The sequence below is a fragment of the Adiantum capillus-veneris genome, chromosome 10 (genome assembly GCF_014529385.1).
Source record: "Adiantum capillus-veneris isolate H3 chromosome 10, ASM1452938v2, whole genome shotgun sequence".
Taxonomy (NCBI): Eukaryota; Viridiplantae; Streptophyta; class Polypodiopsida; order Polypodiales; family Pteridaceae; genus Adiantum; species Adiantum capillus-veneris.
This window is the reverse complement of record NC_140940.1, coordinates 64,254,964-64,279,798: the sequence shown is the minus strand read 5'-3', so window position 1 is coordinate 64,279,798 and position 24,835 is coordinate 64,254,964.

Here is a 24,835-nt window from a genome sequence, read left to right as displayed (position 1 = left end):
CATCACAGTCTCCTTTCTTTCTTGTATCATTTTAAGTCTTTTGACCAGGGCTTTTTTCTTGTCGTATGATGCAGGGAGCCAAGGGTGTGTTTTTTTGGGGCTTCTTTGTGTAGAGAGTGTTCGTAGAGCCCAAGGAGAGTGAGTGAGTGTGTTTTTTCTTGGAAACCAAGTGGGTGTGTTGTTTGTTGTGGAAGAGCTTGGCGTGCACGTTGACTCAATCGCATGGAATTTTCACATACATCTAGAGTGGTGGAAATGTGTTAAGAAGATTTTGACCAAAACAATGTGTTGGGTTCTAGTATTCCAGCCAAAACAATGTGTTGGGTCCAATTATTTGAACATGAACCAAGTATGTACACTTTTATATTTCATCAACTAGATGTTATTCAACCTTGCAAAATAGTTCTCTCTTTATCTTTGTGGTTGGAGCTCTTTGTACAAGATTTCTTTTATATTGAAGAAAAATATTTTCTTTTGTTCCTTCTCAAGGTTTAAGTCTATATATATCATGGATAAAATAAGTAATGTTGGTGCACAGTGTGTTAATTGAAAATAATTTATCTTCCATTGACCATCATGCCTTTTTTTTTGAACAGGAAATTTTGAAGCATATAATTTTGATTTCAAATGTACAAAGCATTTACTATTGAGGTGGCACATGTCATTGAGGACTCATAGGCCTAGAAGGAAACTGATTCCACCACCCTCAGATACTATACAAAAACAAAGAAGAATATTGATCCTTGAACTCAAAGGTGTTCTACTTAAGACCATTGAAATGCAACATGATGATGTATGCCCGGATTGGGGAAAACATATGCATCTCGTTGAAGAGAGTACAAATGTCTGGCATTTTATTCGCAAAGATGCATTCACTTTCCTTGATTTTTGCATGCAATGGTTTGAGGTGTGGATTTGGAGCACTAATAGATTGCAAAGGACTCGTCGTATTCTTGAGTTATACTTTCTACAACACCATCAAAATTTAATGTCATAGCAGGACAAACAGCATGCCAACAGGTAAATCTTTTAATTGGATATCGATTTGTATACCACAAGAACTTGGATGTAGCATGGAGAAATTTTCATGATTTGGATGGAAATAATACCTTAATTTTTTATGATACCCTTTATAGTGTAATGTGGAATATGCCCGGAACCTACTTGATTTTTCCAAAAATGTGGAATCAATCAATAGAAGAGCTTGAAAGTTTTTTGAAGAGAACAATCACTGCATGGTTATTCGGCTAGATCTATGCAAGGGACAAACGAGAGTATACGTTGAAGGCAAAGTCGGAGTTTGAGTCGTTTCCCTTCACCAGACCTCTCCTCATAATTGCCAAGCGTAATTGAAAGGAGTTTTTGAAACCTGTTAAAAGATTCTTATGGAAGAACGTCACTAAAGCCTTGTCACCAGTCTGGTGGAATCAGTTAGCTTTAGGCCGGCTTTGGCCGAGTTTCTCCTCTCTTATTTGAGATTCTCCACTCTTGCATCTAAATCTGCATCATTAGACTCGGAGGAAGAGGACACTTGTTGGGATTCTATGGATTTCATCTATTCCTCAACTTTCTTTGCTAGATGCTCTTGTCTTAACCGTTGAGCGTCTTCCATAGATCTCTAAACTTGTGTTTTGGCAAAACTTTTCTCCTATAGTGGTTTTTTTCCTAATTAGATTTTTATCCACATCCTGTTCTTCCTTTGTTGATTGGTACTTTGATGCTATGTCTTATTTTCTATTGATTTCTTTGTGAAGCTCAAAGTCTAATTTCGTTGTTTCCCTCTTATGTCACTCCATTGGCACAAAATGATCATATGTGGGAATAGCCCATCACTGTAGATCCATAGCTAGTGATGAGACCTATGCTTGTACGACACTTCAAAAGACAAACCACAAGGTAGGTATGAGTGAAGCAGTCAATCATGGCAAACAACCCTAAACAGATTTGGATACCAAAGGCCAAAACTCTTCATGTGGCAACCCAAGCAAAGCGGAAACATCCTCCAACAAAATCTCAAAAACCTCGACACAATTATACTTGGAAGTGGCAACCAAAACAACATCAAAGACATAAAGCAAGCTCAGCCAAGTATCAATGGATTCCAAAACGTACACAACCCAACCATCTTCCCGACCACCAAAGACAACTTGGCAATGGAGACCAAAACAACCAACTCAACAACCAGCTCAATAGTCTCCACCAATCAAATACACATGGGTACCAAAGAAGCCAAAAACAATGGAAATCACGACAACGGTACTCCTATAACCCACAATCAAAGAAAGAGCATGACATCTTCTATCGTTGTTATTTGGACCACGTAGTATAGATGGAGCCTCGACATAAAAAACACTAAACAATCCATTTAGTACCCACATCTTGCACATCATCATGTCTTCCATTTGCATAATAGGACCACATTACACGGCCTTGCATAGACACCGTGTTACCGCACATGCACATTGCGCAATCTTTCGTCCGAGACGTCTCAGAATAGGAAGAGCGGAGTAGCAGCCTTTTGCAAGATCATGAGATCTAAGATGATGAGACTTCATGTGTATAATGTAAAAGTGTGTTTTTTGCTTTATTTTGTTTTTTATTCGGTTTTCACTTCTTATTAGGCATATTAATAAGCCATATTGATAAAATTGCGACAATCATGACACCTAGAGTGAGAGTATGTATATACGAGTGTGAGCAATAATTTTGGATATCTTTTGGACAAATAATAATAATTTTCTTTAATTTTTAGCTAATAAGGATTAAAAAATTAATAAAATTACCTAAAACATTCAAAATTGAGTTTTGAAAGCAAACGTCGGATCAATAGAGGAAGAGCTTCAAACATGTCAAGTTTTGAAAGATTTGGTATAAATCAGATTTGGCCAACTTATGACGGATAAAATTCACAAAATCAAGGGCAAACAACTCGGATGTCCGAATGACGAGATGTTTGAGCCGTAGGTGATATACCATGAGCAATCAAGACAAAGGAGGTAAGTGTGCACTCGAGTTCTGGGTAAGTCGGATAATTATATCCAGGTCTGGCAAAACAGGCCTCATTTTCATTTGAGAGAGAGAGAGAGAGAGAGAGAGAGAGAGAGAGAGAGAGAGAGAGAGAGAGAGAGAGAGAGAGAGAGAGAGAGAGAGAGAGAGAGAGAGAGCTTTAGTCTCTTTGCAACCTAGAGCACGAAACAAATTCTTGCTTGCTACGAGCACTCAAAGCTACCATTTGTCACCAGATTCGACATATATGATCTACTTACCTCCTTTGACAAGTTTAAGTGAGCAACACAGCACAAACAACACCAAGCAAACCACACCAATCAAAATCAAATTCAAGATTCAGTAAATTGTCTAATGCTAGTAGAGGGAGTAAACATGCTCCAAATTCACAAAGATTTGGTCACAATACTCAGCAAGCCAAGAACTTCCAGGCCATGTCATCAGAGTCCAGTTTGGTGGTGGAACATGGATTGCGATCCATGTACCCCGACCTCCAAATCATAGAGAATTCACCAATGGGCATGCCACAAACCGCACCTAACAACTTCTGCAAGAACATTATAAAAAATTTCTCCACCATGGATTGCAATCCATGCCCCCCAATAGCTCATAATGGGACCAGCAATTGCTAGCATCTGGATTGGGGCTTGGAAAGGTCAACCTTGAAATTTGGGCAAATTGGACACATTATGACCACAAAACACCACATTCTTGGAAATCAGTTTGGAAATGGTCATTTTGACCCATGTCAAGGGAAAATGTTGCAAAACCCCTAAAGTCGATCACTGATCACCTTAGGAACATGTCTAGATGCTTTCCCATAAGTTTTGTGTGAATTGGGTTCGAAACATGGATCGCGATCCATGGCTCCTAGGTGCAAAAAATGCCAGTTTTGAGATCACACGTGTATTATTGTGTCAAAGGCATCTAATGTGTGATAAAGTTCAGGAAGATGGGGAATATGTATCCAAGGATTTACACCTCAGAGTGTCAAAGTGTCAGCAATTAGAGTTTTGGAAAAAAGGACCTTAAAGTGAAACTTGAATATGATAATTTGCACAAAGAGTCAAAGTATAACCAACAATGCTTATAGAAATTATAAGATTTGACAACAAGTGCAAAAGGACAATTTAGAGCCAGGTTGCAGTGAAAATGGAAGAACAAGTAAACATAGAGGTGATATTCAACATTGAGGCATCAGATCCACAAACACTAACACCTATTCAGCGCATGAATGCATCAAAGTGGGCTCCAAAAAATAGATATGGTCAAAGTTGAGAGAGCAGGGCCATAAACTAAGAAATTGGGTCAACTTGGTAAAATTAGATCTAAATTTGAAAAAATTCCACCAGTGTACTAGGATTAGCTATAGGAACATACTCACAAATTCTTGCCCCAAAATGTGATTTACTTCATTGGGAAGTTCCAAGCATCAGACTGAACGAAAGTAAAGGCCACTATCTTTCCCAAAGAACTATGGACACTCCATCAGAACCTAGAGGTGATGGATTGTGCCAGATGTTTAAGCTGGATAGCTTCTTTCGTCTACCACCATGGGGAACTAATTTCTAGAGATCTCATGATCTTATGAGAAACATTCAATACAATGGCAAAGCAACACTCATTAACAAAGATGGAGTCACTATACAAGTTAAGATCACAAGCAAAATTATATGTCAAGCACTCCTTCTACCAATGGCAGTCACAATCTGCTCCAAAAAACCAAGGCCATTGACAATGACAAGGCCTTCATCAAGCAATAGGGGCACAAGTTGAAGTACAAAGGCTTTATATACTCAAAGATAGAGCTTCCTCTCTGACTAATCTTACAATAGCTTAAAGTACAAAAGATCTCCTGCTACATATTGAACCTCTATTGCACTTAGCGGTGGTCATGGAAATTGGCATGTAAGAGCGTTGAGTCATCAAATGTGACCTCGCGGTTAGATTCTTGAGAGTTTGGTTGAAACCAATTGGAAGATCAGTAAGAAGAATAAGGTTTATATGAATTTGGACCCATGTTGACGTCCATTGTCTATCAAGATTTGGGCATGATCGAAGATCTACTGGAGGTAGAGTCGCAATTGGATCTCCTCCACAAGTCAAAACACATTGTTAAAGGTATGGGAAGTACTACAACAACACCTACCAAGAGGAAAACATGTAGCTTTCTCGAGCATCGATGATGGATAGTTCGGTACCAAGAATGAACTTAAATGCATCCTCTTGCCAATATGGAACTGCTTTGTACGTCCCCATCTAGGGAACACCTGGGATGACTACTTTGTTGAGATTTGTGTCTGCCATCACATAAAACCGGCGTGGACATTGATGGCCATCAATATTGATTAATAGATCTAAGTTGGCCATCTTTCCTTGGTTTGTAGCATTGAGATCTATTTGATTTTTCATTAATGGTACATCTATCATCTTCTTGTATATAGAGGACTTGATGGCATTTACTCGGGCTCCAATGTCCATAACTGCTCGCTCTGTCAATCCATCTAGAAGTTGTATTTTGATGCATACATTCATACCTCCAACCCAATTTTCTTTCTGGATTGCTTCTATTTGAGGAGGTGTTGTTGCAGATATTGAAATTTGTGCATTGTTATGTCGTTCCTTTCGCTTTAAAATTTGCAAGTTAGCTTCCTCTTGAGCATGTGCTTGTTTCTTCCTTTCTACTGCATTGTGGATCTTCTCCAACATTTCAATGGTTACTAGAAAATGATACTTCTTCATCCTCCTGCAAACAGTCACTAATCCAATAATCCAATTGGGCATCTCTTCTCTCTCTAATGTTGAAAGATTTATGGCTCCATTTGATGATATGTCATGAATCATGAATGAGCCATTACCTCGCTTTTTTAATTTCTTGGAGTGTTGTTTTAAGGTGTAGACTAATACATAGTCACCCTTTTTGAAATTCTTGTTGATTACATGTTGATTGTGTGAAATTTTTTCATGCATCTTTTTCATGCATAGATGCCTGCGACAACTTGTAAGCATGTCTCATCTAGCTGTTTCAGAATATCTAGCCTCTCTAAAATCTTGTGAGCATATCCACATTAATTCCTTGCCTACTCAAAGTGTCAAGATCAAGAAATATATGGGTAACATGGCATTAAATCCAAACACCAAGTTGAAAGGTGTCATTCCATATGCTATTTTGTAAGCTACTTGGTATGCACATAAAGCTGAATGGATCTTTTGGTACTCATCGGCTCTTGATTCACTTATTATCTTTGTGAGAACCGTATAGGATTTTCTTTGTGCTCTTAGCATGTCCATTAGCTTGAGGGTGAGAAGGTACTGATTTGCAATGAATTACCATGAAATCATTTAGCAAGAATTCTATTACTTCATTTATAAAGTGAGGCCTTCTGTCACTATTGATAGCCCATATCTTGTAAAAATGTTCTCATAGAATAATTGTGTTGTCGCTTTTGCATTGTTCTTCTGTGTAGCTTTTGCTTTGACCCATTTGGTCAAATAGTTTGTGGCCAATATAATATACCGAGCATGTGTGGCAATAGACCCTACAAAATCAATGCCCCATTCGGCAAATGCTCTTTCCCCCATCATAGGTTGTGAAGGTATTTTTTCTCATTGCATAGATACTTTTGTTTGTTGGCATTCATCACATCTCTTCACATACACTTCAACATCCATGAACAAGTTAGGCAACCAAATTTCTATAATAAGAATTGATTTTGTCTGCAACAATTATATATGCCTGCTTGTCTAGCATGAGCTTGCTCTAGAATCAGAATCTCTCTCCGTGGCACACATCTATAATTGATCGTCCTTTCCTCTCTTGTAGAGGTGATCCTTTATCAACACGTTGGAGAGGGGCAATGGGGGATCACACCCGTCACATAACACAAGGCCTCTCTATAGCTCAAGGCATTCATAGCACCCTTATCCTCTCAGGAACACCTTCTACTTCCACTAGTAGAGCACCGTCCACACACACATTAATGCACATACATGCTCACCACAAGAAAATCACCACTCGGTTGTACACCACACTCTCATACTTCCTGAGACTAGCTACCCAGACACATTTCAAATCTCATTTCAATCCACACACCACTACCTCAGACAACACCTCTCTCACACTCTCATTCCACACACAAAATGACTCGGGGGGCACACTGTTAAGTATGGAGCCTGATTTACCCTTGTAATTTTATGTGGTAAAAGCGCACATTTGTAAGGCCCCCATTATGAGGAGAAGCCATCGTGCGTGAAGGAAAATCACTCACCGGAAACCAAAATTTTCACGGACAAGAACCAGGGGCAACTTTAAAGGCCTCGGGGACGGAGGCCCCCGAGACTTTTTTTCGCCGGAATATTATGGCCGGACGGCGGCCAGAAAGTGGTCGGAAAACAACCGGTCGGTTGGCCGGTGGCCCGTAGTCAATGGCCGATGGCCGGTGGTCAGAAGTCAATGGCCGGTGGCCGGTGGTCGGAAGTCAATGGCCGGTGGCCGGTGGCCGAATTCAAAGGCGGACTTGTCTTCTCAAGGGCGGCCACACATGGGCGGATTGCAGGGTCCGATTTGGACTTATTCGCACAAGGGCGGCTACACATGGCTGTCTCTCATAAGAGAGGGCAGCCCTTTTGGCCTATAAAAGGAGGCCATTTCTACACACATTTCATAGTGTGAAGTTGATGCAACAAGGTGAGTGTGAGGTGGTGAGAGTGAAGCAAGGCGGGAGCTCCATTAAGGGTATAATCCCTTTGTAAACTACTTCTTGTTTTGAAGTACTAAAGCCATTGAGTGGCTGCTTTCCCGTGGACGTAGCCCACATTGGGTGAACCACGTATATCGTGTGTACTCTCTCTCTCTCTCTACTCTATAATCTCGTGTATGTAAATCTATCTCTCTCCATTAAGTAATCTACTCAATTATCTATTTAGCTACGTCTTATTTCCTAACAACTGGTATCAGAGCAAGGTTTGCTTGTAGCTAAATTATCTCAAGGAAAGATTTCCTTGAATTGAGTGGGAGTTATGGCGGAGGAAGGGAAGCTCAAGATTAAGAAGTTCAACGGCAAAAACTACCAACATTGGAAGATGCAGATTGAAGACTATCTCTACCAGAAGGACCTCTATTTGCCATTAGGCGGTCTTGCATGGATTGTCCTTGATCGAAAGGCACTGGGAACAATCCGGTTAAGCTTGGCGTCAACGGTGGCCTTCAATGTTTCGGAGATGAAGACCACGGAGGACTTGATGAAGTCACTTGACGACTTCTACGAGAAACCATCGGCATCCAATAAGGTATTTCTTATGAAGCGCTTATTCAATCTAAAGATGGCAGAGAATGGTTCAATTGCAGAACAAATAAATGACTTTAACACAAACATAAGTCAACTTCGATCAGTGAAAATCAATTTCGATGACGAAGTGCGAGCTCTCCTTATACTATCATCTCTACCGGATAGTTGGGACAGCCTTGTGATGGCTGTAAGTAATTCTATCTCTGGCACAAGTACTCTTAAGTTTGATGATGTTGTGGGTGTTCTCCTAAGCGAGGAAATGCGAAGGAGAAGCACAGGAGAATCATCAAGTGCTGCACTATCAGTGGAAACAAGAGGAAGGCCTAAGGAGAGGTTCAAAAACCAAAAGGGTCATGATCGCTCAAGGCGGAGCAAGTCACGCACAAAGTCACTTCTTGAATGTTGGAACTGCGGCAAGAAGGGCCACGTCAAGAAGGATTGCTGGTCCAAGAAGAAGAAGGAGACAGAGTCTCAAGACAACAAGCCAACATCGGAGGCCAATGTGGCAGGTAAAGTAGAGCAAGATGCTCTAATTCTCTCATTAGACAATGTGTCTAATTCCTGGACAGTAGATTCCGGGGCTTCATTCCATGCGACACCACACAAGCAACATTTCCAAGACTACACCAAAGGTAATTTTGGGTATGTATACTTGGGAGATGATGAAGCTTGTGAGATTGTCGGCAAAGGTACACTTTCTGTCAAAACTGCTAACGGAAATGAATGGGAGCTTAAAGATGTTAGGCATGTTCCTTCTCTTCACAAAAATTTGATCTCCACAGGACAATTGGACGATGAAGGTCACAACATTGCATTCGGAAACAAACGGTGGAAGATCTCAAAGGGATCTTTGGTGGTTGCCAAGGGTGAAAAAGTCGGTACACTTTACTTGTGTATTGTTAGCATGCAACCTTCAGCTTGTGCAGCAACTACAGAAGTTGAGAGTGCGGTGTGGCACTACCGACTTGGGCATATGAGTGCCAAAGGAATGCAAATCCTTCAAACAAAGAAGCTTCTACCAGGTTTGAAAGAAGTGGACTTAGAGTTCTATGAAGATTGTGTTTATGGTAAACAAAAGAGGGTAAAATTTCAAAAATCAGGAAATGAAAGAAAAAATAAAAAACTTGAGTTGGTTCATTCTGATGTTTGGGGTCCTGCAAGTACACCATCACTTGGTGGCTCATTGTACTATGTAACATTCATAGACGATGCGACTAGAAAAACATGGGTTTATGTCATGAAGAATAAATCCAATGTATTTTCCATATTTCAAGGGTGGAAAGCCTTTGTGGAGAATGAAACAGGTACCAAGGTTAAATGCCTCAGATCTGACAATGGAGGCGAATATTGCAGCCAAGCTTTTGAAATCTTTTGTGTTAGCAATGGCATTTGGAGACAAAGGACAACCCCAAGGACACCTCAACAAAATGGGATTTCGAAAAGGATGAACATGACAATCATGGAACGAGCACGAAGCATGCGGCTACATGTAGGCCTACCGCTTGAGCTTTGGGCAGAAGCTGTAAGTACGTCTGTGTACTTAATCAATCGGTCACCCTCAACGGCATTGGATGGGGGAGTTTCAGAAGAGCCATGGACAGGTAAACCAGTGAATTATGCATTTCTCAAAGTGTTTGGGTGTGAGGCTTTCATGCACATAGATAGAATCCTAAGATCAAAGTTAGATGCAAAGTCCAAAAAGTATTTCTTCATTGGCTATGGAGAAGGAGACTTTGGGTATCGCCTATGGAATCCTGAAGATGGTAAAATCTTAAGGAGTAGGGATGTAATTTTTAACGAACAAAATATGTACAAAGATTACTTGGAAAGAAAACAAACAAAAGAAACAGGTGATGAGTACATGGAGCTTGAGGACGGTGAAGACTCAAGGACTGCAAACGGTGACAATGTGCAACAACGTCAACCAAATGAGGAGCCTCAACCTATTCCCCGAAGATCTACAAGAGCAAGTAGACCTCCAGAAAGGTTTGTTCCTTCCTTCAACCATCTCTTGATCTCAGATTCTGGAGAGCCGGAATCATATGACGAAGCTATGCAACATGAATCCAAAGAAGAATGGACGAAGAGCATGCAAGTGGAGATGGACTCACTACATCGCAACCAAACATGGGAGTTGGTTGAGTGGCCTAAAGGTAAGCGGGCACTTCAAAACAAATGGGTGTACAAGCTAAAGGAAGAAGAAGGTGGGAAGAAAAGGTACAAGTCTAGGCTTGTGGTAAAAGGTTTTTCTCAAAAGAAAGGTATTGACTTCAATGAAATATTTTCTCCTGTTGTAAAAATGAACTCAATTAGGCTTGTCTTAAGCCTTGTGGCTGCTCATGATCTAAATCTCGAGCAAATGGATGTAAATACGGCATTCCCTCACGGTGACTTAGAGGAGGAAATCTACATGCTTCAACCAAAGGGGTATGAAGTAAAAGGTAAGGAAAAAATGGTTTGCATATTAAAGAAGAGATTGTATGGTTTAAAGCAAGCATCAAGACAATGGTACTTGAATTTTGATCGATGGATGTTGGATCATGGATTCACAAGATGCAACTCGGATCACTGCGTCTACACGAAGAAATTGGGAGATGGGAAATTCATCATGCTAATGGTGTATGTTGATGACATGTTGATTGCAAGTGCTAACATGCAGGACATCAAAGACCTAAAAGAGGAGATGTCCAAATCTTTTTCAATGAAAGATTTAGGTGCTGCAAAGAGGATACTTGGTATGAAAATAGCAAGGGACAGGACGAAGAAGACAATAAAGCTATCTCAAGAAGATTACATCAAGAAGGTACTAGAAAGGTTTGCAATGCAAAATGCAAAACCAGTTTCTACACCTTTGGCTGGTCATTTTAAACTAACGAAGGATATGTGTCCAAAGACACAAGAGGAGATAGCCTATATGTCTAAAGTTCCATATGCTACAGCGGTAGGTTCTCTAATGTATGCTATGGTCTGGACAAGGCCAGACATTGCACATGCAGTCAGAGTTGTGAGTAGGTTCATGGACAACCCAAGTGAAGAGCATTGGCAAGCTGTGAAGTGGATACTTAGGTATCTAAAAGGGACAACAACAAATGCTTTGTATTTTGGAGGAACTGATATTTTTCTAGAAGGGTATGCTGATGCAGATATGGCAGGTGACAAAGATACTCGAAGGAGCACTACAGGCTATGTGTTCACGGTTGGAGGCACAGCAGTAAGCTGGGCTTCAAAGCTGCAAAAAGTGGTTTCACTTTCTACCACGGAAGCAGAGTATGTAGAAATGACGGAGGCAAGCAAAGAAATTCTGTGGCTTCACAGATTCTTAGAAGAGCTTGGATTCAAACAAGACAATTGTGTCTTGTACAGTGATACAACCAGCCCAATCTGAGTCCGAAAAAGCATGTAAGTCTGGCGGCAATGATCCCCCCTTGGGATAAAACAGGCCAAGATGTAAAGTGCCACTAAGGTAGCGGAAAATCCTCTTGACAGCCTGCCAATGCTTAGACCCTAGGCTATGCATAAATCTGCTGACCTGCGAGACTGCAAACTAAATATCTGGCCTCGTGTTGCATACATAAATGAGGCAGCCAATAGCAGTTTGGTAAAGAGTGACATCAGCAGGATCGCCAGCATCATGTAGACTCAACTTCAAACCTGTTTCCATGGGAGTGGCAATAGGTTTGCAATCCTCAAGTCCAAACTTACATAGCAATGTCTCTATGTAACTTTTCTGACACAAGGCAATACCACCATCACACTGCTTAAACTGTATACCCAAGTAATGATGCAACAACCCCAAATCTTTCATCTTGAAAGTAGCATTCAAATCAGCCTTAAATTCAGCAATATGTCTCTCATTTGGTCCAGTGATCAGCAAATCATCAACGTAAAGAACCACAATGAGAAATACATCATCCTCACGCTTTACATACAATGTGCTTTCTGTTGGACTGTTACGAAAGCCTCGTTTAACCAAATGAGTGTCAGCTTTCTCATACCAAGCACGAGGAGATTGCTTCAACCCATACAAAGCGTTCTTACATTTGCACACTTTGTCCTCTTGTCCTTTTATGACTACTGTGCGTTTTCTATGTGCATTGGCAGCTCATTTTGGTTGGGATGTACATCAATCAAACATTGTTACTGCTTTCTTGAATGGTGACATATTTGAGGCTGCGTTACATAAACTTCCTCAAATATGTCACCATTCAAGAAAGCAGTAACAATGTCTGATTGATGTACATCCCAACCAAAATGAGCTGCCAATGCACATAGAAAACGCACAGTAGTCATACGACAAGTGGGAGCAAAAGTCTCTTCATAATCTATGCCTTTTTGTTGTGCATAACCCTTTGCAACAAGTCGAGCCTTATGGCGATCGATCTCACCATCCGGCTTGCGTTTCAACTTGTAAACCCACTTCGTACCAATGGCCTTTTTGCTAGGAGGCAAATCACATAAAGTCCATGTGTCCTTCTCTATAAGTGCATCATATTCTGATTTCATGGCAGCAATCCAATTTTCTGAATTCTGTGCTTCATCAAAAGACAGAGGCTCCTCAACATCATGTAAACTAGACACAGCCAAAGCATAACAATCTGATGCATAAGATGCATGGCGAGAGCCTGAACGAGTACGACTAGATAAAGGTGCATCCAATTTACTGTCACGCAATGTGTGCACCAGCCATTTTGGCATACCTCTAGCCTGCTCATTTTCAGCCCTTTCCTCATCAAGTACATCATGTACATCTGCATCAGTAATAGGCTGTTCTAAAACATTTTCAGAAACCCCCATAGGCTGTACATTTGCCTCATTGGAACTTACATTCGTATTTCCACCACTGAAAAGAGGCAACAAAGTGTCATAAATGTCCTGTGAGCTTACATTACTGTCTCTAGTACATGACAGCAAGGGCTGAACAGAATCTTCCACAAACACTACATCCCGTGAAACCAGAATACGTTTTGTCTGCGGATGATACAACCTGTAACCTTTGCTTTGAGCACTATAACCAACAAAAATACATTTGACAGCCTTATCATCCAATTTTCTGCGCTGCACTTGTGGCACCAAAGCATATGCCAAACAGCCAAAAACACGCATGTGCTCAATAGAAGGCTTTTTATCATGCCATGCTTCATATGGAGTAATAGACTGCAAAGATTTCGTAGGACACCTGTTAAGTACATAAGTGGCACACATGATGGCCTCAAGCCAAAAAGAATGCGGCAAAGCTTGACTTTTGACCATACATCGTGCCATTTCCGTTAGTGACCTGTTTTTCCTCTCAGCAACACCATTTTGCTGAGGTGTATAAGGCACTCTACATTGGTGTTTTATCCCACGACTAGCCAGAAATGCATTAAATTCATGAGACATATACTCCCCCCCTCGATCGGAACGGAGGGTGCCCATAGTACAATTTGAGACATTTTCAGCCATAGCCAGAAATTGTTTGAAGCACATAAAAACTTCGGACTTCGCTTTAAGCGGAAATACCCATGCATGCCTGGAGTAATCATCAATGAAAGTCACGAAGTACAGGTAATTGCCCAAAGACGGAGTTTGCATGGGCCCACAAACATCACTATGCACAAGCTGCAACTTGCATGTGGCCCTAACTGAACCATCCTTTGGAAACTTAGAATGCTGCATTTTACCCAGAATACAGCCTTCACAAACATGTTTGACAGGTGCTTCAAGAGGCGGCAAAGAAGCAACCATATCAGATTTCTGCAAACGCAGCAAACTGGCAAAATTCAGATGACCAAAACGTGCATGCCAAAGTTTTTCATCTGAAATAGCCCTTGAATCTGCAACAGCATTTGCAAAATTTTGTCCACACTTGTCATACAAAGTGAGCTTATACAGCCCACGGCACAAAAGCCCAGATGCAACAATTTCATCACCAAATTTGAGATCATGAACTGTACATCTGTCATCCACAAATTTGACTACAAGTCCAAGTCTAGCAAGTGCGGATACAGACAAGAAATTCTTCTTGATCCCAGGTACATAAAGTGCATCAACAAGTGTGAAGGAACTGCCATTAGCAGCAGTGAGCACAATCTTTCCAGCTCCCTGAACTGGATAAGAGGTGTTGTTGGCACAAGTGACTGAATTCCCATGAGGGACAGACTCGAGAGAGGTAAACAATTCACGATGTGAGGTAATGTGCTTTGTAGCACCACTGTCAAAATACCACACATGTGAATCTGCAGCAACTGACAAGCATGCATCATGGACAGCAGGATTGTAAGTGCACTCTGCGCTAAAAGCCCATTCTGCATCAACATCAGCATCACAATCTCCTTTCACAGAAGACTCAACAATGTCTGCATTTGTAGTGGAACCAGCATTTGCAGTGGAACCACCCTCTTTCTTCTTAGCCTCTTTGGCCTTCAACTTAGGACATGACTTGATCAAGTGATCATTGGCTTTACAATAATGGCAACACATCTTCTTTTTTCCCTTATCACCAGAATTGCCAGACGAAGTGCTGCCAGCAGAAGCATTAGGAACAGAATTTTTGCCACTCGCAGCAGAACCATAAGAAGTGGCTACATTACTGTTACCACCCTTTCTTTGAGAAGCAATAAAAGCCTGTTCAATTGCACGCTGCCTAGTCCTGTTTTTTCTAGAAAGTGACTCTTGCAACAGCAATGTGCATAATGCATCAAACTTGACAACTTCAGGATTTCCTTGGGTCATGAGTCTCCAAGTACTAGCAAAAGTCTGGTAGGAATCTGGTAAGGCATCAAGAACAGTCTGCACAAGGGAACTGTCCGAAATGACTTCACCTGCAGAAATGAGTTGCTCATTGATATCCTTGACACTAGCAAGGAAAGTGTCCATATCATCTTCCTCATGCATAATCTTCGACTCTAGCTCTTTACGCAGCAAAGCAATTTTAGCCTCATTGCGGCTTGCATAAAGACCTGCTAGAATATCCCAAGCCTGTTTTGCAGATTTTGCTGAACGGATGTGAGGAATAATGGTGCGCTTCACAGACAACGCAATCAATGCATGAGCCTGCGCATCCTTAACATCCCAACGAGCTGGTTCTGCCGTAGGCAAAACAACTCTAACAGCTGCAATCCTTGCAGCAAGACCTGCAACATCCTCAACATCGCCTACATCTTCAGAACCAGGACGTACATCAATGCCCTGCACAATGTTCCAGACACCTTTTGACACAAGAACATGTTGCATCATATAAGCCCACATAGGGTAGTTGTCCCCATCCAACCTGTCCTCAGCAGCAAACATCTTGAACACATCTGTGTTGTTGTTGTCAGCCATGGTAAATGCTGCACCTGATGTGAAAACTGCCCGAAAATAGGAGAAATGGAGCGGGAACAACTTGTGCTGTATAGCACAAACCATAGAAGACTATAAGGCACCTGTTATGTAGAAAACGGCACTGACAGAAAATCTGCACAAAATGACAAAATAGCCTGTGCAGTACTGCCCATAGTAGAAACGGAGGCCGAAATGAGCCCAAATCAAAATTCTGAGCAGACCAAGCTCTTCAAGCTCTCCCAAAATAATTGTCGACCTACGAACGCTCGCCAAAGCTCACTGAAATCGGAGAAAGTGAGCAGGCGTGTGCTGGAGCAGCTGGCGCGACTAAGCTCGAGAGGACGTGACCTGCTCTGATACCAATTGTTGGAATTAGGGTTGCAGAGAAACACACACAATTTGGAGAAGACGAAGGAAGCTCAAGGCACACAATAGAGAGTGTGTTACTTAGTGTGCTATGGAAAGATAGTTAGCCCTAGAGTGATGGGCGTATATACAATGCACGGGGGAAAAAACCTCCTAAAGAGGGAAAAAATGCCCCGGCGGTCCTAGTGTGTTCACACACATCACTACCACATGTATATGGTAACATGGTCAACAAGGAGAAGTTGAGCTTTTGCTCATCTTCAATCGGCATTCAAGGATAAGAAGTCAGAATGGAAAGCAGTCACAGGTTTGGTTTGGAGATCAGTCTCCAAGTGGCACACTGTTAAGTATGGAGCCTGATTTACCCTTGTAATTTTATGTGGTAAAAGCGCACATTTGTAAGGCCCCCATTATGAGGAGAAGCCATCGTGCGTGAAGGAAAATCACTCACCGGAAACCAAAATTTCACGGACAAGAATCAGGGGTAACTTTAAAGGCCTCGGGGGCGGAGGCCCCCAAGACTTTTTTTTCGCCGGAATATTATGGCCGGACCGCGGCCGGAAAGTGGTCGGAAAACAACCGGTCGGTTGTTCGGTGGCCGGTAGTCAATGGCCGATGGCCGGTGGTCGGAATTCAATGGCCGGTGGCCGGTGGTCAGAAGTCAATGGCCGGTGGCCGGTGGCCGAATTCAAAGGCGGACTTGTCTTCTCAAGGGCGGCCACACATGGGCGGATTGGAGGGTCCGATTTGGACTTATTCACACAAGGGCGGCTACACATGGCTGTCTCACATTTCATAGTGTTGAAGTTGATGCACAAGGTGAGTGTGAGGTGGTGAGAGTGAAGCAAGGCGGAGCTCCATTAAGGGTATAATCCCTTTGTAAACTACTTCTTGTTTTGAAGTACTAAAGCCATTGAGTGGCTACTTTCCCGTGGACGTAGCCCACATTGGGTGAACCACGTATATCGTGTGTACTCTCTCTCTCTCTCTACTCTATAATCTCGTGTATGTAAATCTGTCTCTCTCCATTAAGTAATCTACTCAATTATCTATTTAGCTACGTCTTATTTCCTAACACACACTTGCTCACGTGCCAACACCACAACACAAAGCAAAAGAAATAGAGAAGGGGACAAGAAAAATTGGCACTCAAAAAGTGGCTATGGAAGCTCGATCACACCAAAAAAAAACCATAAGCTGTTCTACAACAAACAAAACACCCACTTGGTTTCCACGAAAAAACACACTCACTCACTCTCCTTGAGCTCTACGAACACTCTCTACACAAAGAAGCCCCAAAAAAACACACCCTTGGCTCCCTGCATCATACGACAAGAAAAAAGCCCTAGTCAAAAGCCTTAAAATGATACAAGAAATGCCCTTTATAGGGGTTCCACTCATTTTTGGTAGCTACATTCCCGTTGGTCCACTTGGCATCCAATTTTAGCAACTTTGGGGAGAGGGCGGTGCCCTTGCTTGACTTTGCTTCAATTGCTCCTTTCACTTGAGTGGGGGTAGCACTAGCGAGGTCACTAGTGCCCCTTGGCACTTTATAAGCTTTGGAGTTCATTATCTCTCTCTCTCTCTCTCTCTCTCTCTCTCTCTCTCTCTCTCTCTCTCTCTCTCTCTCTCTCTCTCTCTCTTCTCTCTCTCTCTCTCTCTCTCTAAATCCTTCGCAAACTCACCCTCCCTCTCCCTTGCACTAGTGAGGTCGCTCGGGGGGGGGGGAGGGGGACTCTTGCCTTCAAAAACGTTTTGGGCCCTTAGGTCTGTGTGAACGGGTCCTTTGTGAGCACCCTTGCCATGTCAGCATCATCGTTCAACGATCGAAAGCAACCACCAGTCGACTACGTTGACCAGCGCTGCCATCATACACCACAAACCATCGCTTGGCCGCCCAGGACTATCACATGTGCAACACCCCAAGGTACCTACCATAGCCCACACAAGAAGAGCACTCTCTCTCTCTCTCTCTCTCTCTCTCTCTCTCTCTCTCTCTCTCTCTCTCTCTCTCTCTCTCTCTCTCTCTCTCTCTCTCTCTCTCTCTCTCTCTCTCTCTCTCTCTCTCTCTCTCTCTCTCTCTCTCTCTCTCTCTCTCGCTCGCTCTCGTGCAGCCGTTTTTTGACCTAGTAGATAGCATTTCACTCGTTTGATCATAACTTCTTCTTCTTTTTTTGCAAAACTCACAATTGTGAGTGAATTATTGAACAACCCAAAAAATTACAAGGTCTTGTCATGCTCTTGTTGAGCCATGACATCATCCAGGGACTATAATTACCTCGGCTATCAGGGCAGCCACCCCCACCAACCCGCCCCCTCCTCCTCGATACACAAGGTCCATAAACGTGTCCTTATGAGATCTTTTATTTACCGAAGGCCAAGATTTTCCCCCATCCTAGGCATTCCATCTGCTGGCAACAAGGCACAAGTAGTCCTAGACCAATCCTTCGAGTGTTGCTTGCACCCGAGCGTCCATATAAGCACTTTTATTTCTTGAGTAATTTTTGCGAAGCTTGCCACTTCAAAACCTCCTTCAAACACACGGCGGTTCCTTGTCTGCCATACATTATGTAAGAAGAAGTATCTAACAATTTGAGTGCTGACGAGGAGGGCAGGACTTCCTGAATTCTTACCTCCAAGGAATAGGTCAGTCTTGAAATAACTAATTTTCCATGTTCTTTGGACCCACTTGCATATTTTCCCTATGAGGCCTTTGATAGTTGGGTTGATCTGAGCATTGATCTGACCCCAAGCATTGATCTGACCCAATCCCTCTCTCTTGAGTCTTCACCCCCGTCGGTAGAGCACCCCACATTACCTTCCATAGAAGAACCTTCATGTGCCGCGGAACCTCTGGCTTCCATATGTTCTCCATTACTTGGTCCCACCTTTCCTCTGGCCATTGCTTTTTCCATAGCTTGTTAAGGGGGCTAGACCAATTCTTCTTATGCATCATTGTCTGATAAATGCTTTTAGGATGGGGTTTCCATAAGAGATTGCTTCCGGTCCATTTCCAGGCATTCCAGTCCAGCTCCAAATCATAGATTGGCATCACTAAATTGTCAAGCTCTTTCATCACTTTGTGGACAAGCAAGACCTCCAAGCTATTGAGTTAGTACTGGGTAACCAGAAGGTCAATGGTTTTCCAAATCTTGTTGCCACTGTCCCAGAAGTGCTCAAGTCGCTTCAGACCCTTATTATTTAGTTTCCTGGTTGTCTCAATCCAATAGGGAGTTTGTGGCAGATCCACAACTTTGGAGAGCCAGGGGGACCAATGTAAAATGGAGTTCTTGAAGTATCTGATTTCCTCCCCCCACTTTAAGACTCCTGCTACTCTATTGCATTTTCTTATCAATTCTCCTGAGCTGCCCCCCAGTCTTAAGGTAGACCACGCCGGGGCTAACAGTCAAGCTTAGATGCTTCTATCATATCTCTGACCATGACAGCCCAAACTTGATCCTGTTTAGTCAAGAAAACAACAAACTTGGTGCAACAAGCTTCTGCATGGGCCACAGGGTTGAGAATTTCGAGGCCTCCTTGATTCACCGGCCGAGCAAATGATTCCCAACGGGCCCATTGCCATGGCTTGGAGAATTTCGTGTTGTTTTTTCATAAAAACCTTTTTACAGGTTTTAAGAACTCTTTCCAGTGACACTTAGCCATCTTGAGAAGCGGGCTAGTGAAGGCAATGTAATGAATCATAAAGGCATTCATCACTTTTATCCGACTTGGGAATGGGAGAAGAGCATACTCCCACCTACTCATTTTTGTTTTGATTTTTTCAAGCACCCACTCAAATCTTTGCTTGTGAGTTACGTCCACCCCCAAGGGGGCTCCGAGATGTCTGAATATATTTGTGACAATGTCCCCCGAATAGACAGAAAGGTCAAATGAGTGATTTTTGATAGGGAGATCAGCCTTGACTTCTCTATATTACACTGGGATCCCGAAGCTACTGAGAATATTTGTACAATCTCTAGAGCTTTTCTGATGACCTGGGGGCACGCCTTCAAGAACAGGAGAGAATTGTCTGCAAAAAGTTTTGCTAGGAGTTGGCTATTTCCTAGCAAATCGAGGCCTTGCAACTCTCCGTGCTCCGCACTAACTTCTTAATCCAAACTCCAATTTGAGTGATCTATAGCCTCAATTGAAGAGCACAATGCCCTCAATGCATTGATGTAAATACAAAAAAATTCAGAGTTATCGAGGGTATTTCTGTAGCATCATTTCTAAAGTGATCAGTTTTAGGAAAGTTGACTCTCGTCTCTTATTTTACATACAATGTCTTCCAGCATTCGCAAGGGTTCTTCTTCTTCAACAAGGTCCACAACTATTGTAGAAAATGATCCAAAACCTCATAAGTGTGGAGACAGCTACACAACCACTCAACCAACTTGAAGAGGAAGTCAAGGAATGTAAACGCTCTTTTATGGACTTGAATGCTTCAAAGCAGCACATGAGCAGAGTAGAGCATGACCATGTATCAAACGAGGAGAAATTTGACACCATGAGCGGGGATGTATGCGACATGAAAAATGTATGCACAAACAAGTCTTGGATTGATGTATGTGGTAGCAATGTTGTTCCTAATTCCTCCCTCATGCAAGCTATGGCTCAAGCAAAGAATGTTGAGAATGTGGATATGGAGTAGTTGAAGGAACATGAGCGACGTTCCAATAACATTTTTATTCGTGGAATTTCCAAAGAGAAGTTAGAGACGTCTCCTTCTCCTACTATTATTACGGAATATTTCTTCAAAACCCACTTTGGCATGTCCAAAGTTATGGTCTTTGGAGCACATAGAGTGGGTAACCAAGGAGCTCCTCGCTTAGGAGAACGGCCAATTGTATGCACCATGCCGGATGAGACCAAATGAAAGATTATCCTTGATAATAGGTGGACCTATTTGAGGGATACAAAATGTTTTGTATGTGAAGATTGCACTATTAAGCAACAAATTATTCATCGCAAGGCATATGAGGAAAAGAATAAGAAAAACAAGGAGATCTCTCACAAAGAAAATGTGCCCAAGGAGGAGGCAAGTCCCTCGAGCAAATAGGGATGTGCAACCTATGAGGCCGAGTTACGATTGAAAATATGCTTTTGGAATTGCAATGGATACTCATGGAATGTGGGGGTTGGCATTGATGAACTAACAAGAAAAGCCGATGTTGTACTTCTTGTTGAAACTTGGGACTATGATACACAAAAGGATTAACGGCTTGGAGGATTACAATTACATTCATTAATGTGGTCAAATAATCTCAAGCAACGAAGAGGGCAAAGAGGGGTAGCATGTATGGTTAAGAAAGGATTGGAAGAGTTTGTATCAATTGTGAAAGATGACAAGTACAAACATTATGTATGGCTAAAAATTATGACACCAAAAAGAGCACCCATTTTTGTAGTCGGTTGCTACATTCCTCCTCATGATTTTCCCTTTTATACTTGCATGGATAGAGATCAGCCATTTTTTTAATTTAGAAAAGGACATTGCTTATTTCAGAGGCAAAGGTGATGTTATTGTATTTGGGGATATGAATGCTCACACAAAAACATTGCAATATGATACTCAACAATTTGATATGCCATACATTTCAAGGGAGTTGGAGAAGTTCACTTGTATGATCGTACTTCAATGGATGAGAAAGAGCCGGATCACTATGGAAAGTTACTTTTACACATGTGTAATAGCACGTGTATGTTCATTGCCAATGGTGTATCTTTGTGGAGTGAATTGGAAGTGGCCACAGTAGGCTGCTTCTTGCTTAACCATGATATGCATGAGTTGCCGAGCATGGAACAAAAACCACTCATGGACACTCGCATGCCAAAACAACCAGCCCAATATGATTATGAAAAAGCATGTAAATCTGGTGGCAAAGATTCCTTCTTGTGATAAAAAAAGCCATGATGCAAAGTGCCACTCAGGTAATGAAAAACCCTCTTGACAACCTACCAATGATTAGACCCTGGGCTATGCATAAATCTGCTGACCTATGAAACTGTAAACTGAATACTAAACCTCATGTTGCATCTATAAATAAGGCATCCAAAGCAGTTTGGTAATGAGTGTCATTGACAAGATCACCAACATCATGAAGACTCAACTTCAAACCTGTTTCCATAAGAGTAGCAATAGGTTTGTAGTCCTCAAGTCCAAACTTACATAGCAATGTCTCTATGTACCTTGTTTGACACAAGGCAATACCACCATTACACCGCTTAAACTGTATGCCCAAGTAATGATGCAACAACCCCAATCTTTCATCCTGAAAGTAGCATTCAAATCAACCTTAAATTCAACAATATGTGTCTCTATGATCAACAAATCATCCACATAAAGAACGACGATGAGAAGTACATCACCCTCACACTACATAGGAGATGGCTTACAACTCTCTGCACTCTCTTATTCATTCGGTTTTTCATGTAAATCATTTATGTAAATGCTTGCATCGGGATGACAATGCCATTGACCAATAGATTCAACCTAGCCGCATGAATTTGAGCGCATTCTTGAGTATCATGATTTACGAACTCACCATCATGTGCATCGTCAAGAATTGGTCAAGTTGAAAGACATACCTAAAGAAGGTGCCACTTGGAAAAACATTAGTGTTCTTAAGAATTGTTTTCAAGGATGAAAAATTTTCTCCAAGGGGGGAGTAATGTCATGCCAAGGGTCTATTCTAAAATTGTAGCTCAGGGTTTGCCTATAAAAGGGGCAAGAGGCTTGAAGGAGAGAAAGGATTCATAGACCAAGGCCTCGCAATCATGCTAGCTTATCAAGTGTTTCAAGGACTAGAAAATGTTGGAAATAGGGCTGCAAGGAAACACACAGAGCTTGGAGAAGACAAAGAAGCTCAAGGCACGCAACAGAGAGTAGTAATGCTTAGTGTGAAAGATTAATATATACCTAGAGTGATGGATGTATATACAATGCACGGGGGGAAAAAAACTCCTAGTGAGAAAAAAAGGCATGACGGTCCTAAGTGTGTTCACACACATCACTACCACATATGTATGGTAACAAATTCCCCCTAGAAGTGATGGTGAATGAGAGATGGCACATCATGTATAGGGAAGTGCCATGCCCTGAGTGCATGATCAATCCACAAAGGGGAGTAAGCCCAAAGATTTGCGAAAAGATTCAAATTCCTCATGAGGCATTGCCTTTGTAAACATATATGCAAGGTTGTCTTTTGTTGGCACATAAGCCAAGTTGATCTCTCCTGCTGAGAGTCTCTTCCTAACATGATGATAATGCAACTCAATGTGCTTTGTGCGAGCATGAAACATTGGGTTCCTCACAACTGCCAATGTGCTCTGGCTGTCAATATAGATGATGTTGGGAATGTCGTGTCTAACACCCAAATCAGCCAGCGTCGTCTGAGCCACACACATTCAATCGTATCTGTGAAGACTGCCCTATACGTAGCCTCACAACTAGAAGTGGCCACAATAGGTTTCTTCTTGCTCAACCATATATGCATGAGCTGCCCAACATGAAACAAAAACCACTCATGGACACTCGCGTGCCAAAACAACCAATCCAATTTGAGTATGAAAAATCATGTAAATTTGGCGACCATGATCCCTTCTTGGGATTATAAAAGCCAAGATGCAAAGTGTCACTCAGGTAGCAAAAATCCTCTTACAACCTACCAATTGTTAGACCTTGGGCTATGCATAAATATGCTGACCTGTGAGACTGCAAACTGAATATCAAGCCTCATGTTGCATACATAAATAAGGCATCCAACAACAATAGTTTGGTAAAGAGTGACATCAACAGGATCACTAGCATCATGAAGACTCAACTTCAAACTTGTTTCCATGGGAGTAGCAATAGGTTTGTAGTCCTCAAGTCCAAACTTACATAGCAATGTCTCTATGTCACTCGTTTGACACACTACAATACCACCATCACACTGCTTAAATTGTATGCCCAAGTAATGATGCAATAGCCCAAATCTTCATCTTGAAAGTAGCATTCAAATCAGCCTTAAATTCAGCATTATGTGTCTCATTTGGTTCTATGATCAGCAAATCATCCACATAAAGAACGACAATGAGAAGTACATCACCCTCATGCTTTACATACAAAGTGCTTTCCGTTGGACTATTACGAAAGCCTCGTTTAACCAATTGAGTGTCAGCTTTCTCATACCAAGCACAAGGAGATTGCTTCAACCCTTAAAAAGCTTTCTTACATTTGCACACTTTATCTTCTTGACCTTTAATGACAAAACCGTGAGGCTGCATTACATAATTTTCCTCAAATATGTCACCATTCAAGAAAGAAGTAACAATATCTGATTTATGTACATCCCATCCAAATGAGCTGCCAATGCACATAGATAATGCACATTAGCCATACAACAAGTGGGAGCAAAAGTCTCTTCATAATCTATGCCTTTCTACTATGCATAACCTTTTGCAACAAGTCGAGCCTTACAGTGATCAATTTCACCATCTGGCTTACGTTTCAACTTTGTAAACCCAATTCATACCAATGGCCTTTTTTCCAAGAGGCAAATCACATAAAGACCATGTGTAATTTTCTATAAGTGCATCATATTTTGATTGCATGGCAGCGATCCAATTTTCAAAATTCCGTGCTTCGTGAAAAGACAGAGATTCCTCTACATCACATAAGGTAGAAACAACCAAAGCATAACAATCTAATGCATAAGATGCATGGTGAGAATTTGAATGAGTAAGACTAGACAAAGGTGCATCCAATTTATTGTCACGCAAATTGTGGCACTTATCATCCACAATATAATTTGCCAGATGCAACAATTTTATCACAAAACTGAGCTTATGAACTGTACATCTCATCCATAAATTTCACAATAAGACCAATT